Genomic DNA, 13936 nt, shown 5'->3' on the forward strand with positions numbered 1-13936 from the left:
GGGGAATGATTAGGCTTGATGATTTCGAATAGGTTTTCAAGAAAGAGAGTGTATAAAACAGTAAACGATTGCTTAAAATCAAAACCCTAATCCGGGACGTTTGAAGCACGTGACAAAAAAAATCGAGTAACACTAGATGTTTTTCAAAACTTTTGTGGGGAATGATCAGGCTTGATGATTTAGAATATAATGTGTTAGAAACATAGGGTATAAAATAGTAAAAGAGTGCGTAAAATCGAAAACCTAATTTAGAAATCCTAATCCGAGACGTTTGAAGCACGTGCGAAAAAAATCGAGTAACGCTCGACATTTTTTGAAATTTTTGTCAGGAATGATCAAGCTTGATGATTTAGAATAGAATGTCGAAGAAACAGAGTGTATGAAATAGTAAAAGAGTGCTTAAAATTGGAACCACAATTTGGAAACCCTAGTCCGGAATGTTTGAAATACGTGCTACAAAAACTAAGTAATAGGCGACATTTTTAGTAATTCTTGTGGGGAATGATTAGGCTTGATGATTTCGAATAGGTTTTCAAGAAAGAGAGTGTATAAAACAGTAAACGATTGCTTAAAATCAAAACCCTAATCCGGGACGTTTGAAGCACGTGACAAAAAAAATCGAGTAACACTAGATGTTTTTCAAAACTTTTGTGGGGAATGATCAGGCTTGATGATTTAGAATATAATGTGTTAGAAACATAGGGTATAAAATAGTAAAAGAGTGCGTAAAATCGAAAACCTAATTTAGAAATCCTAATCCGAGACGTTTGAAGCACGTGCGAAAAAAAAGCGAGTAACGCTCGACATTTTTTGAAATTTTTGTCAGGAATGATCAAGCTTGATGATTTAGAATAGAATGTCGAAGAAACAGAGTGTATGAAATAGTAAAAGAGTGCTTAAAATTGGAACCACAATTTGGAAACCCTAGTCCGGAATGTTTGAAATACGTGCTACAAAAACTAAGTAATAGGCGACATTTTTAGTAATTCTTGTGGGGAATGATTAGGCTTGATGATTTCGAATAGGTTTTCGAAGAAAGAGAGTGTATAAAACAGTAAACGATTGCTTAAAATCAAAACCCTAATCCGGGACGTTTGAAGCACATGACAAAAAAAATCGAGTAACACTAGATGTTTTTCAAAACTTTTGTGGGGAATGATCAGGCTTGATGATTTAGAATATAATGTGTTAGAAACATAGGGTATAAAATAGTAAAAGAGTGCGTAAAATCGAAAACCTAATTTAGAAATCCTAATCCGAGACGTTTGAAGCACGTGCGAAAAAATCGAGTAACGCTCGACATTTTTTGAAATTTTTGTCAGGAATGATCAAGCTTGATGATTTAGAATAGAATGTCGAAGAAACAGAGTGTATGAAATAGTAAAAGAGTGCTTAAAATTGGAACCACAATTTGGAAACCCTAGTCCGAAATGTTTGAAATACGTGCTACAAAAACTAAGTAATAGGCGACATTTTTAGTAATTCTTGTGGGGAATGATTAGGCTTGATGATTTCGAATAGGTTTTCGAAGAAAGAGAGTGTATAAAACAGTAAACGATTGCTTAAAATCAAAACCCTAATCCGGGACGTTTGAAGCACGTGCCAAAAAAAATCTAGTAACACTAGATGTTTTTCAAAACTTTTGTGGGGAATGATCAGGCTTGATGATTTAGGATAGAATGTCGAAGAAACATAGGGTATAAAATAGTACAAGACTACGTAAAATCGAAAACCTAATATGGAAATCCTAATCCGGGACGTTTGAAGAACATGCTAAAAACCGAGTAACACTCGAAATTTTTTGAAATTTTTGGAAGGAATGATCATGTAACGCCCCTAATTTTCCTTTAACCTAATTAGTGACGTCACCCATGCATACTTATCTCATTAAGCGGAAGCTCATAATAAATAACCTTGAAATAGTCTTTCATAAAATTTCATGAATCCAAAACATTACCTAAACTCCGAAAAAAAAACCTTCAATACTGAATTCCAAATAAATCCAAATAAAACGATACTCAATCCTATAACTTAAAATAGTCTAATAAAAGTAAACTCAAAAAAATATCCCGTCTCCAACTTCCATGGTAGCCTCAGCTCCGCCGTCAACCGTACATTGGCGCCTTGCCTTTACCTGAAAAATGTAGGTAGCACGTGGCTTGAGTATTTTATGAAATACTTAGTAAGTCACCCCACTGTTGGGGTTAGGAATGCAAACACATGCAACATATGAGCGGGACCTAACTTTTCATAAACTTTTCATAGCCTTGGGCGCTTTTCTATTCCGGGTAGGGTTGGATGTGTGGTACTCCTTCACACATGGCCCATGTACGTGTACATGAACCCACCAGGCGGGCTCTTAGACGTACCCCCTGGGCCTGACTTGGTCGGGCACAACGTGTTACACGTAGCCGGACACCTCAGAACAGAAAAGAGCCCGCATGATATCATGGCGAACATAAATATCGTATTTCATTCTTTCGTATCATAAAGGGGAAGAATCCCGATGCACGTGGCATACATATATGCATGAGGTCCCTTAACATATTTAACATGGCATTACATAAGCAGTGCTAACATTGCATTTACGTTTCTTACATCACATGACATCTCACATGACTTATATTACATGGCATATTACATAACATTCCAGTTGCATAAACATCTCATAACATGACTCGATAATTCTACGTGTATCTATGGCATCAAACAACATATTCATGGCATACAATACTAACATCTCATTCATGACATAACATAAACAGTCAACAGTCAACACAAGTTCATACGTCATATAACATACACAATCTACGGTCAACACAATCTATACATCACATAATCATATCACATAAAATATGGTGCATGCAGGGGCCACAGGGCACGCACCATCATACAACACGTAGAAAGCTAACTCCAACAGTAAGGTCACTTACCTCGATGGTCTTGGTTGAAGTCACTCACAACGAGCTAATCCCAACGGTTAAATATGTCCTATGATAACCACATAAAAATTTAGAACCTTTCATAAGGTACCCTAGCTAAACCTCATGCTATTTATCAAAATAAACCCTCGACCTAATCTGTCTTTAACGTTTAGGAGCCATACTGACCTCGGATGGTAAAACTAAGGCAAGAAACGGCTTCGGAAGGACCAAAAACCTTGGAATCGATATATTATAGTGGTACCGATTCACCAAGCCGAGCTGCCGAGCCGACCAATTAAGCCGCTAAGCTGAGCTGCGGGATTTGACGGAGCCAAGCTGCGGGTTTTGACGGAGCCGAGCCGCCGTACACGTCAAGCCGAGCCGAGAGCACGCGTGCGGAGCCGAGACCAAGGCTGCAGCGCGCGTCCGCGTTGGGCCGAAACGCACAGGGCCCGCGTTCGTTCCGTGGGCTGGTCCAGAGGCCGAACGTGAACCCGACCCGTTTTCCTTCGTCTTCCTTACCCGAAATCTCATGAAAATCCTAATCATTGCTGCGCCGCCAACGACGACGTCACAACCCCGATTCCGGCGATGCGACGACACCCCTCGCCTATTCCGACCGACGCGCAATGATATTCAACACCGATAGCCTCGGTCGCTTCTCCCTCCGGCCACTCACCGAAGAAAATCCAGCGAACCACCTCACACGTTTTTCCTGGCTAACCCTCTCGATTTTTCCGTACTTTCAGACACCCTCGAAAACCCTAAACGTTTGGAGAGCAAAAGTTGTTTCCAACGAAGGAGGAGAGTTGTATATGAGAATATAAAAGGTCTTTATGACTTTTCCATTAAGGCAGTAATTTCATTGCTAGAAATCATACCTTTTCCAGTGACAATAAATACAGCATAATATCTTTTCGTTTTGGCAGCAAAAATAAAATCTTAGCATAAAATGTAAAATAAATAAAACAAAAATTCGAATCCTTACAGATCAGGCTTGACGACTCAGAGTAGAATGTTGTAGAAACATAGTATATAAAACATGAATGGAGTGCTTAAAATCAAAACCCTAATTTGGAAACCCTAATCCAGGACGTTTGAAGCACGTGCTAATAAAACTGAGTAACGGTCAACGTTTTTCAAAATTTTTGTGCGAAATGATCAGGCTTGATGATTTAGAATAGAATGTCGAAGAAACGAAGTGTATAAAATAGGAAAAGAGTGCTTAAATTTGAAATTATAATTTTGAAACCCTAATCCGAAATGTTTGAACTACGTGCTACAAAATCTGTGTAGTAGGCGACATTTTTTGAAATTTTTGTAGGGAATGATTAGGCTTGATGATTTAGAATAGAATTTCGAAGAAACATAATGTATAAAACGGTAACGATTGCTTAAAATCGAACCCTAATCCGTAACGTTTGAAGCACGTGCAAAAAAGAACCAAGTAACACTAGATGTTTTTCAAAATTTTTGTGGGGAATGATCAGTTTTGATGATTTAGAATAGAATGTGTTAGAAACATAGAGTATAAAACATTAAAAGAGTGCGTAAAATCGAGAACCTGGTTTGGAAAACCTAATCCGGGACGTTTGAAACACGTGTTAAAAAATCGAGGATCACACTAGCTATTGAAACATGTTCATGTAGGAGTATGAGTATGGCTATCATGGATATGACACATAGTTGGTTTGGGAATAATTCTTACGCTTTAGTCTTTATGAATTCTCCACTCTACTCAATCTCAAATCATGATTCCTAAATGTAAGACATACCTTGAAAGTCTCTTATCATAATTTATCTCTATAAATTTCTATAAAACTTTAAACAGGATCATATCACTTTAAATCACTTCATAACTCCAACCCCTTAATTGTTCTCAAACTTAGCTTTAAACTACCCTTAATTGTTTTCAAACTTAGCTTTAAACCTTTTAGTTTGTGCCACGATGGAGAGGTTTTCAACACTTTGCTATTTCCAAAGCTCAAACTCTAATATAGGCGTTCGTGGCATTCACAAAGCAATTCATGGAAAGTAGTACATTTTTTTAACCGTGAGCTAGTAAGTTTTCTATTTGGTAATACCAAATCACTTTTTTTTATTTCGTCATACCAATCCTTTGATTTCATAGTTATGTACTTTACAAAATCTTCTTTTGACATTATCACTCTGATTGTCTATAGCACGCTATAAGATATTACTATCTAGTGCCTCCTTGGTTATTTTTATTTGAAGCAAAAATAGTGGATACATTTTTTTCTTCATCTCTATGGATAGAATTTCATCATTTTTCTATGTTTTGAGATCAAACTAAAACATCTAACATGCCTCAACAAAAATTATTTTCATCCATATTCTAGTGTTAAATAGTTTAGTGAGTTCCTTTCATTTGACTATATCTCCACCATTACAATACAAATTTTACTAAATATAAACATGTTTTTGAATCATCACTATATCAAATAGCATTTTCATCTCTAATAAATCATGATATAATATGAGAACATTTATTATCTTTCATAGAGCATATGTGAAGATGACAAAAAGTCTCCGGCAAGACCATGGAAACATTTTGGACCTACAATTTAGACTAGTCAATTGAATTTATAAGCCTAGAGCTATCAACTTGAAGAACCTATTTTTTCCTCATAAAACAAAGACTTCACTATCTAGTTTTTAATAGATTAGTACACTACAACTACTCATTCACAATATAAACCTTACTAAATCTAAATATCATCAATACATCAAGGTAAATCATATCATAACAAAACAATATCATTTATTATCTTTAGTAAGGCATACCTAACGATGACAGTATTTCTGCCAAAGAACAACGAAAGTATGTTAGGCCTACATTGTAGACTGGCCTACAGAATCTAAAAACTTAGGGCTCTGATACTAACCGTAACGACCATAATTTTTTTATCTAAGTTAAAGTCGTCACTACATGCATGCCTTATTTAACATATGCGAAAATTTGAAATAAAACATTTACAATTGAAGCCATGGACATACATTTAATTTAAAACAATAAAAATAGAAATAACAAAAAAAGAAAGAAATAAATAAACCTCCTATCAACTACTAAATGAAAATCAATGCATACTACTGCCATATCCTGACTTCCATGGCTGTTCCAGCATCCACCGTAAGTCACGTGGTGAAGAAACAAGTTTGAGGAGGAATGACAGGCTGTAGCTCCCGAATTCGAGGAAACCCAAGAACACGATACCAAAAATCTAGACGTAACTAACGATTGAGGACTCGATTAAGAAAACTTCTTTCTCTTATTAGTAGTCCCTACTTCATAATTTATAGATGGATGATCCACCACCATTGAAACGTCTAGAATTGTCATAATTCCATTCTTGATTTTTTTGGATCTTCCACGATATACCTACTCCGGTTAAAGCATTTCCAACCTTAGTTTGAATTCTAGCCGTTAAATGAGATGATGAACGCTCTAGATTGTGTTTTCTTTTGACAATTTTCACCGGATATGAAATTGGATTACTTGTTCCGAATCTCTGATTGATAAAATCCAGAGCGTTAACGACGGATCACTTTTTCTAAAGACGATTGGTAAAATCTGGAGCGTTAACAAATAATTTATTTTTTATGAGTCATTGTAGTATAGTGGTGTTTATTCCTGCCTGTCACGCAGGCGACTCGGGTTCAATCCTCGGCAACGGCGATTTTAATTTTATTTCCGTAGTTTTAACGAAACTCGAAATTGGACAGCCGTAGTTTTAACCTAAAAAATAATATGTGTTCAGAGGTCGTTGCAGTGGTACAGTAGTGAGTATTTCCGCTTGTCGCTCGAGTTATTATGTTCCAGAGGTCGTTGCAGTACAAGGGTGAGCATTCCTGCTTGTCGCTCGAGTGACCCGACTTTGATCCCCGACAATAACAAGTTTAATCTTGTTTTGAAAATTTTAATCGGATTCAAAATTGGATTACTCTCTGTAACGGCGATGGATGAAATCTGGAGTGTTAACAAATATTATAATTTTTCGAAAGTCGTCCTTGTAGAGTGGTGAGTACTCCCGCGAGTTTGATCCCCCGCAGCGACGATTTTAATTTTCTTTTGGTTAGTTTTAATTGAATTCGAAATTCGGCAGTGGTGAACCGGATGATTTGGGTTTGTTCCCCAACAACAAAATTCGGAATTGGATTCCTTTTTCTCTCGTGTGTGTTAGCGAATAATATATTTTTCAGAGGTCGATGCAATACAGTAGTGAGTATTCCGGCTTGTCACTCGAGACACCTGAGTTTCAACCCCTACAATAATAAGTTTAATTTTCTTTTGACAATTTTCACCGGATTTGAAACTAGATTGCTTGTTCTGATTCTTCGACTGATAAAATCTAGAGCGTTAACGACAGATCACTCTTTCTAAAGACGATTGGTAAAATCTGGAGCGTTAACAAACAATTTATCTTTTATGAGTCGTTGTAGTATAGTGGTGAGTATTCCTGCCTGTCACGCAGGTGACTCGGGTTCGATCCACGGCAACGGCGCGATTCTCATTTTATTTTCCGTAGTTTTGACGAAATTCGAAATTGGACAGCGGTGAACCTGGGTTCGGTCCCCGGCAACGGCGATTTTAATTTTATTTCCGTAGTTTTGACGGAACTCGAAATTGGACAGCGGTGAACCTGTCATGCCGGCAGTTTGGGTTCGATCCCCAACAACGGTAGTTGGACGAAAGATGGAACTAGATGGCTGTTCCTAGCTTAAAAAATGGTTTATGAAATCTCGTGTATTAACAATTAATATGTGTTTAGAGGTCGTTGCAGTGGTACAGTGGTGAGTATTTCCGCTTGTCGCTCGAGTTATTATGTTCTAGAGGTCGTTGCAGTACAAGGGTGAGCATTCCTGCTTGTCGCTCGAGTGACCCGACTTTGATCCCCGACAATAACAAGTTTAATCTTGTTTTGACAATTTTAATCGGATTCAAAATTGGATTACTCTCTGTAACGGCGATTGATGAAATCTGGTGTGTTAACAAATATTATAATTTTTCGAAAGTCGTCGTTGTAGAGTGGTGAGTACTCCCGCGAGTTTGATCCCCCGCAGCGACGATTTTAATTTTCTATTGGTTAGTTTTAATTGAATTCGAAATTCGGCAGTGGTGAACCGGATGATTTGGGTTTGTTCCCCAACAACGAAATTCGGAATTGGATTCCTTTTTCTCTCGTGTGTGTTAGCGAATAATATATTTTACAGTGGTCGATGCAATACAGTAGTGAGTATTCCGGCTTGTCACTCGAGACACCTGAGTTTGAACCCCGACAATAATAAGTTTAATTTTCTTTTGACAATTTTCACCGGATTTGAAACTGGATTGCTTGTTCCGAATCTTCGACTGATAAAATCTAGAGCGTTAACGACGGATCACTCTTTCTAAAGACGATTGGTAAAATCTGGAGCGTTAACAAACAATTTATTGTTTATGAGTCGTTGTAGTATAGTGGTGAGTATTTGCCTGTCATGCAGGTGACCCGGGTTCGATCCACGGCAACGGCGCGATTCTCATTTTATTTTCCGTAGTTTTGACGAAATTCGAAATTGGACAGCGGTGAACCTGGGTTCGGTCCCCGGCAACGGCGATTTTAATTTTATTTCCGTAGTTTTGACGGAACTCGAAATTGGACAGCGGTGAACCTGTCATGCCGGCAGTTTGGGTTCGATCCCCAACAACGGTAGTTGGACGAAAGATGGAACTAGATTGCTGTTCCTAGCCTAAAAAATGGTTTATGAAATCTCGTGTATTAACAATTAATATGTGTTTAGAGGTCGTTGCAGTGGTACAGTGGTGAGTATTTCCGCTTGTCGCTCGAGTTATTATGTTCTAGAGGTCGTTGCAGTACAAGGGTGAGCATTCCTGCTTGTCGCTCGAGTGACCCGACTTTGATCCCCGACAATAACAAGTTTAATCTTGTTTTGACAATTTTAATCGGATTCAAAATTGGATTACTCTCTGTAACGGTGATTGATGAAATCTGGTGTGTTAACAAATATTATAATTTTTCGAAAGTCGTCGTTGTATTGTGGTGAGTACTCCCGCGAGTTTGATCCCCCGTAGCGACGATTTTAATTTTCTTTTGGTTAGTTTTAATTGAATTCGAAATTCGGCAGTGGTGAACCGGATGATTTGGGTTTGTTCCCCAACAACGAAATTCGGAATTGGATTCCTTTTTCTCTCGTGTGTGTTAGCGAATAATATATTTTTCAGAGGTCGATGCAATACAGTAGTGAGTATTCTGGCTTGTCACTCGAGAGACCTGATTTTGAACCCCGACAGTAATAAGTTTAATTTTCTTTTAACAATTTTCACTGGATTTGAAACTGGATTGCTTGTTCCGAATCTTCGACTGATAAAATCTAGAGCGTTAACGACGGATCACTTTTTCTAAAAGGATGATTGGTAAAATCTTGAGCGTTAACAAATAATTTATCTTTTATGAGTCGTTGTAGTATAGTGGTGAGTATTCCTGCCTGTCACGCAGGTGACTCGGGTTTGATCCCCGGCAATGGCGATTTTAAATTTATTCCCGTAGTTTTGACGGAACTCGAAATTGGACAGCGGTGAACCTGTCATGCCGGCAGTTTGGGTTCGATCCCCAACAACGGTAGTTGGACGAAAGTCGGAACTGGATTGCTGTTCCTAGCCTAAAAAATGGTTTATGAAATCTCGTGTGTTAACAAATAATATGTGTTCAGAGGTCGTTGCAGTGGTACAGTGGTGAGTATTTCCGCTTGTCGCTCGAGTTATTATGTTCCAGAGGTCGTTGCAGTACAAGGGTGAGCATTCCTGCTTGTCGCTCGAGTGACCCGACTTTGATCCCTGACAATAACAAGTTTAATCTAGTTTTGACAATTTTAATCGGATTCAAAATTGGATTACTCTCTGTAATGGCGATTGATGAAATCTGGTGTGTTAACAAATAGTATAATTTTTCGAAAGTCGTCGTCGTAGAGTGGTGAGTACTCCCGCGAGTTTGATCCCCCCAGCGACGATTTTAATTTTCTTTTGGTTAGTTTTAATTGAATTCGAAATTCGGCTGTAACGACCTGAAATTTTCTACTTAGTTTAAGGTCACTACTGTATACATACCATAAACATTGAATGCGGAAGACTTCATTTAAATTCCATAAAACATAACCTTTATCTTAAAACACAGCCATGGACTTACGTGTTTCGAAAACATCTTTAAAACTACACAACAAAAGACCTGAAATAAAATAAATAAGCGTTTAAGTTTAAAACATCCTATTCTATCCTAAGTCTACGAAAATAAATACTACTATCCTATGCATGTGCTATGATCTCTAGTTGCGATGCCGTCGTCAGCTGTACAGGAATGCCTTGCCTTAACCTGAAAAATCTAGTAGCACATGGCTTGAGTATTTAAGGAAATACTCAGTAAGTGACCCCACTATTGGGGTTAAATGCAACAATCACATGCAATGAACTGATGAGACCTATCTTTCGTTTCGTTTCGTTTCGTTTCTTTTCGTTTTCCCTACAGTGTACTCCTAACAGGTAATCGTGGACGTGTACCATATACTCTACACGCAGCCCATACGTGCAAGTATGGGCTCACCAGCTAGTTCGCACACCGCTGGGCCACTATCCCTAGCCGGTGGGCATGCTCTAGGGGCCCACCGGGACCCGTTAAAACTAAAACCGTCACGGCAGCGCTATGCAGGGCATAACGATCGTTGTCCTGCCATTTGGATGTACGCGTCCGTACCCTCGTGATGGGATAGGGGTATCCCCCTAAATGCATGATCACACAATATGCATGAAGTCCCACTAGTCCTACAGTCATCATTTAATGAAGATAACCCCGTGTCACGTTTTCATGCTTACATGTCATTGTCATTCTCATTTCGTTACATATCATACATATTCCTAGCGGGGTTATGTATCATGCAATTTACCGTATTTCATGTCATACAATTCATTCAGTTACATTCCAATACTCATACAACAAGTCATAATCGTACAAGGGCCACACATCGTCACATGCATTCATATCACATCAACTAAGCAGCATAAATAACATACATTCACGTTCACATGATTTCGTACTTAAGCACAATAATCTAGCATACAATGTATCATATCATAACCAAGTCATAACGTAAACACTTCATAGTCATATCGTTCTCTAACTTACCATAGCCTTAACGTTCTTATACCTATCATAGACATATCATTACGTGACGTACCTTAGTCATTCATCACAAGAACGTACCCTAACGCTATCGTTCTACCAATCTATCATAAACCTATCCCTTTCTACCCATAACCTAACCGTATTCTTTCATCAATCTCTCCTATCCATAGCACTCCGGTATGTAACCTAACTCTAACGTTTCATGAACCTATCTTACTCCTATCGTTACATTTCGTTTTGTGCATCCTTCTCGTACCCTATCTCAAACATATCCTTGAGCACATCGTACCATAATTATTATCATACAAACCACATATTATAACATAACATAACATATAGGAAGCATATCGATCCACAGACAATTCTCACATATCAATATATATGACACGTGCAGAACCACAGGGCACGTGTCAACATCAAATATAACCATGCCGATAGTACGGTCACTTACCTGGTTAGCTTAAGTCGTTGTCACGAATATATCCTTAATGAAAGTTCGATTCCGTCATTATCCTTAATGAAAGTCCATTGAACTCCAAGTCAACCTATGTGAGCCCATGACATCAGTTCCGAGTTTGAATTTCTACAAAATTGTTTCTCTAATTTATATTGATCCATGTGTTATAGTTCATGCGAACGTTAGAGTCTTTGCCTGAATTAGGTCTTGAAATATTTACATACATTTGTTATAGTATTATTTTCATATAAACCATTTAATACCCATTAAAATTTTCCAGATATTCTATTTTCTCTTACCGTGTTTAATACTCTTTAACATTTTCCAGATAATTTCAATTATATTCACAATCTTCCCCTGTCTCTTACTGTATTTCCCTTCTTTTAATTATCCCCTGTGTTTGAGGATGACTTTTAATATCATTAAATAATATAAAAGGAAAACTACTGAAATGCAAAATTGATATGAACCACGACCAAGGAATTTCCATACCTCAAGGCCCAATTACAAGGACAAGAGCCAAAAAGCTACAACAAACCTTATACAGTTATATTCAAGCTATGGTGAGCTCATCAAAGGAAATTCTAGAAGACGTTGGAGACCTCCCTTATATGTTATGCAAAGTTGAGCTTCAAGACAGAGATGAATTAAATGCACTTTAAGTTGCATCTAATGAACTCCGCTGAATTTATCAAATAGTTCAAGGATGACTAATAAGCACATTTTATTGTTTGCATTATTTAATTATAGTTTAACTATTTGTTGTCATGTTTAAGCTAGTTTTAAATATAGAAGTTAATGTTATATTGTAACCCACCTAGGTTACTATATTCCACCCTTAACTCGCCATTTTAAGATGGAGGTTATGGGTATTTCTCATTTACTAGCCCATTTAATTTATCACATAGGTTAAGGTTTGTAAAGGCTATATAAAGCCTTCTTTTCTTTTATTAGACATCAGATTTTGGAATTAAGAATAGAATTTCTATTTTAGCTTTGTTCAGAGCTAAACTTTCTTTGCAAATTCTTGTGTTTAGAACTTGCATGTAGAGTCATTCAAGTTGTATTGATCAAACCTCTTGTGGAGTGATTCGAATCACGAGTTTAGAAACGAGTTTTCTTTACTCTTATTCTTGATCATCAAGGTAATCCGTTCCATACTTTTCCTTCGGTTGATTTCCATATCATTTTGGTATCAGAGCTTTAGGCTCAAGATCAGATATATGTTTCATTGCACTTATATCTTTTAATTCTCTTTTTTTTTTTTTCTCAGTTTGTGTAGAATGTTCATATTCTATCACAAAAATATATAACAAAAAAAAATATACATTTTTTTTATGTTCTTTAAAGTGTTAGATCTGGATCTTATCAACACTTTATTCTTCTTTAAGATCTTCTAAATCAATTTTCTTGTTGGTAAATTGATTAGATTTTGCCAATAAGAAAAAAAAAACAAAAAAACCATTGAAAGAAAGAAAGCATATTGATGTTAAATGTCTTTCTTTTTTCCTCTTGATTATTATATGTAACTCTCATGTTACTACGTCTAAATTAGTCGTTAATAATTTTCTTTCTTTAATTCGTTTCTTTGTCGTTATTCGGATTGTTCCTTCAATACCCTTGTTTATGTGTTGAGTGTGCTGTCTATTCACTTTGAATTGCACTTAGCTCTATAACATAGCTTGTCTCACATCCCAATTTGTTTTTTTTTTGGAGTGTGATTTGTGTGTGCTCAATTGTGAGGGTGAGTTTGTAAGGGAGTGACACATTGATTCGAGTGTTGAGTGCTAAACACGAGTGAACTACATTTACGAGTGAATACACGTGAGGGAGCGCTTGTGAGGTCCTTTTTTTTTTTCTTTTACCTTTCTTTTGTAGCATGGAAAATCCAGAAGACAATACTAACATTACTGATGCACGATTGCGAGAAGCACAACAACGAACCATGAAAAGACTAATTCGAGGAATAGAAGAGTTGACTGATCGAATAGGAAGATTGGAGATTCAAAATCAAGCACGACAGAGGATTCCACAACCTACGCCCTCGACCGATACATATGAGGGCGACAATTCTGATCACCACGAGGATAATCCACATGCGGTTGGTCATGGCTTGATGCGAGGGAGAGACCATGGAAGAAGGTATCATAATTTACAACAACGAGTTCCTTATGATAATAGAATTAATCGTAACGTGGGGAGCGTCAAATTAAAACTTCCCAAGTTTTATGGCAAAACCGATCCAGAGGAGTACCTTCAATGGGAGAAAACGGTGGAGTCGGTGTTCAACTGTCATAATTTTAGTGATAAAAAGAAGGTACTGTTATGCATTGCTCAATTCAAACAATATGCTCAAATTTGGT

Source organism: Cucurbita pepo, chromosome 17, assembly GCF_057944985.1.
Source record: "Cucurbita pepo subsp. pepo isolate OVF chromosome 17, ASM5794498v1, whole genome shotgun sequence".
In the NCBI taxonomy this organism is placed as follows: domain Eukaryota; kingdom Viridiplantae; phylum Streptophyta; class Magnoliopsida; order Cucurbitales; family Cucurbitaceae; genus Cucurbita; species Cucurbita pepo.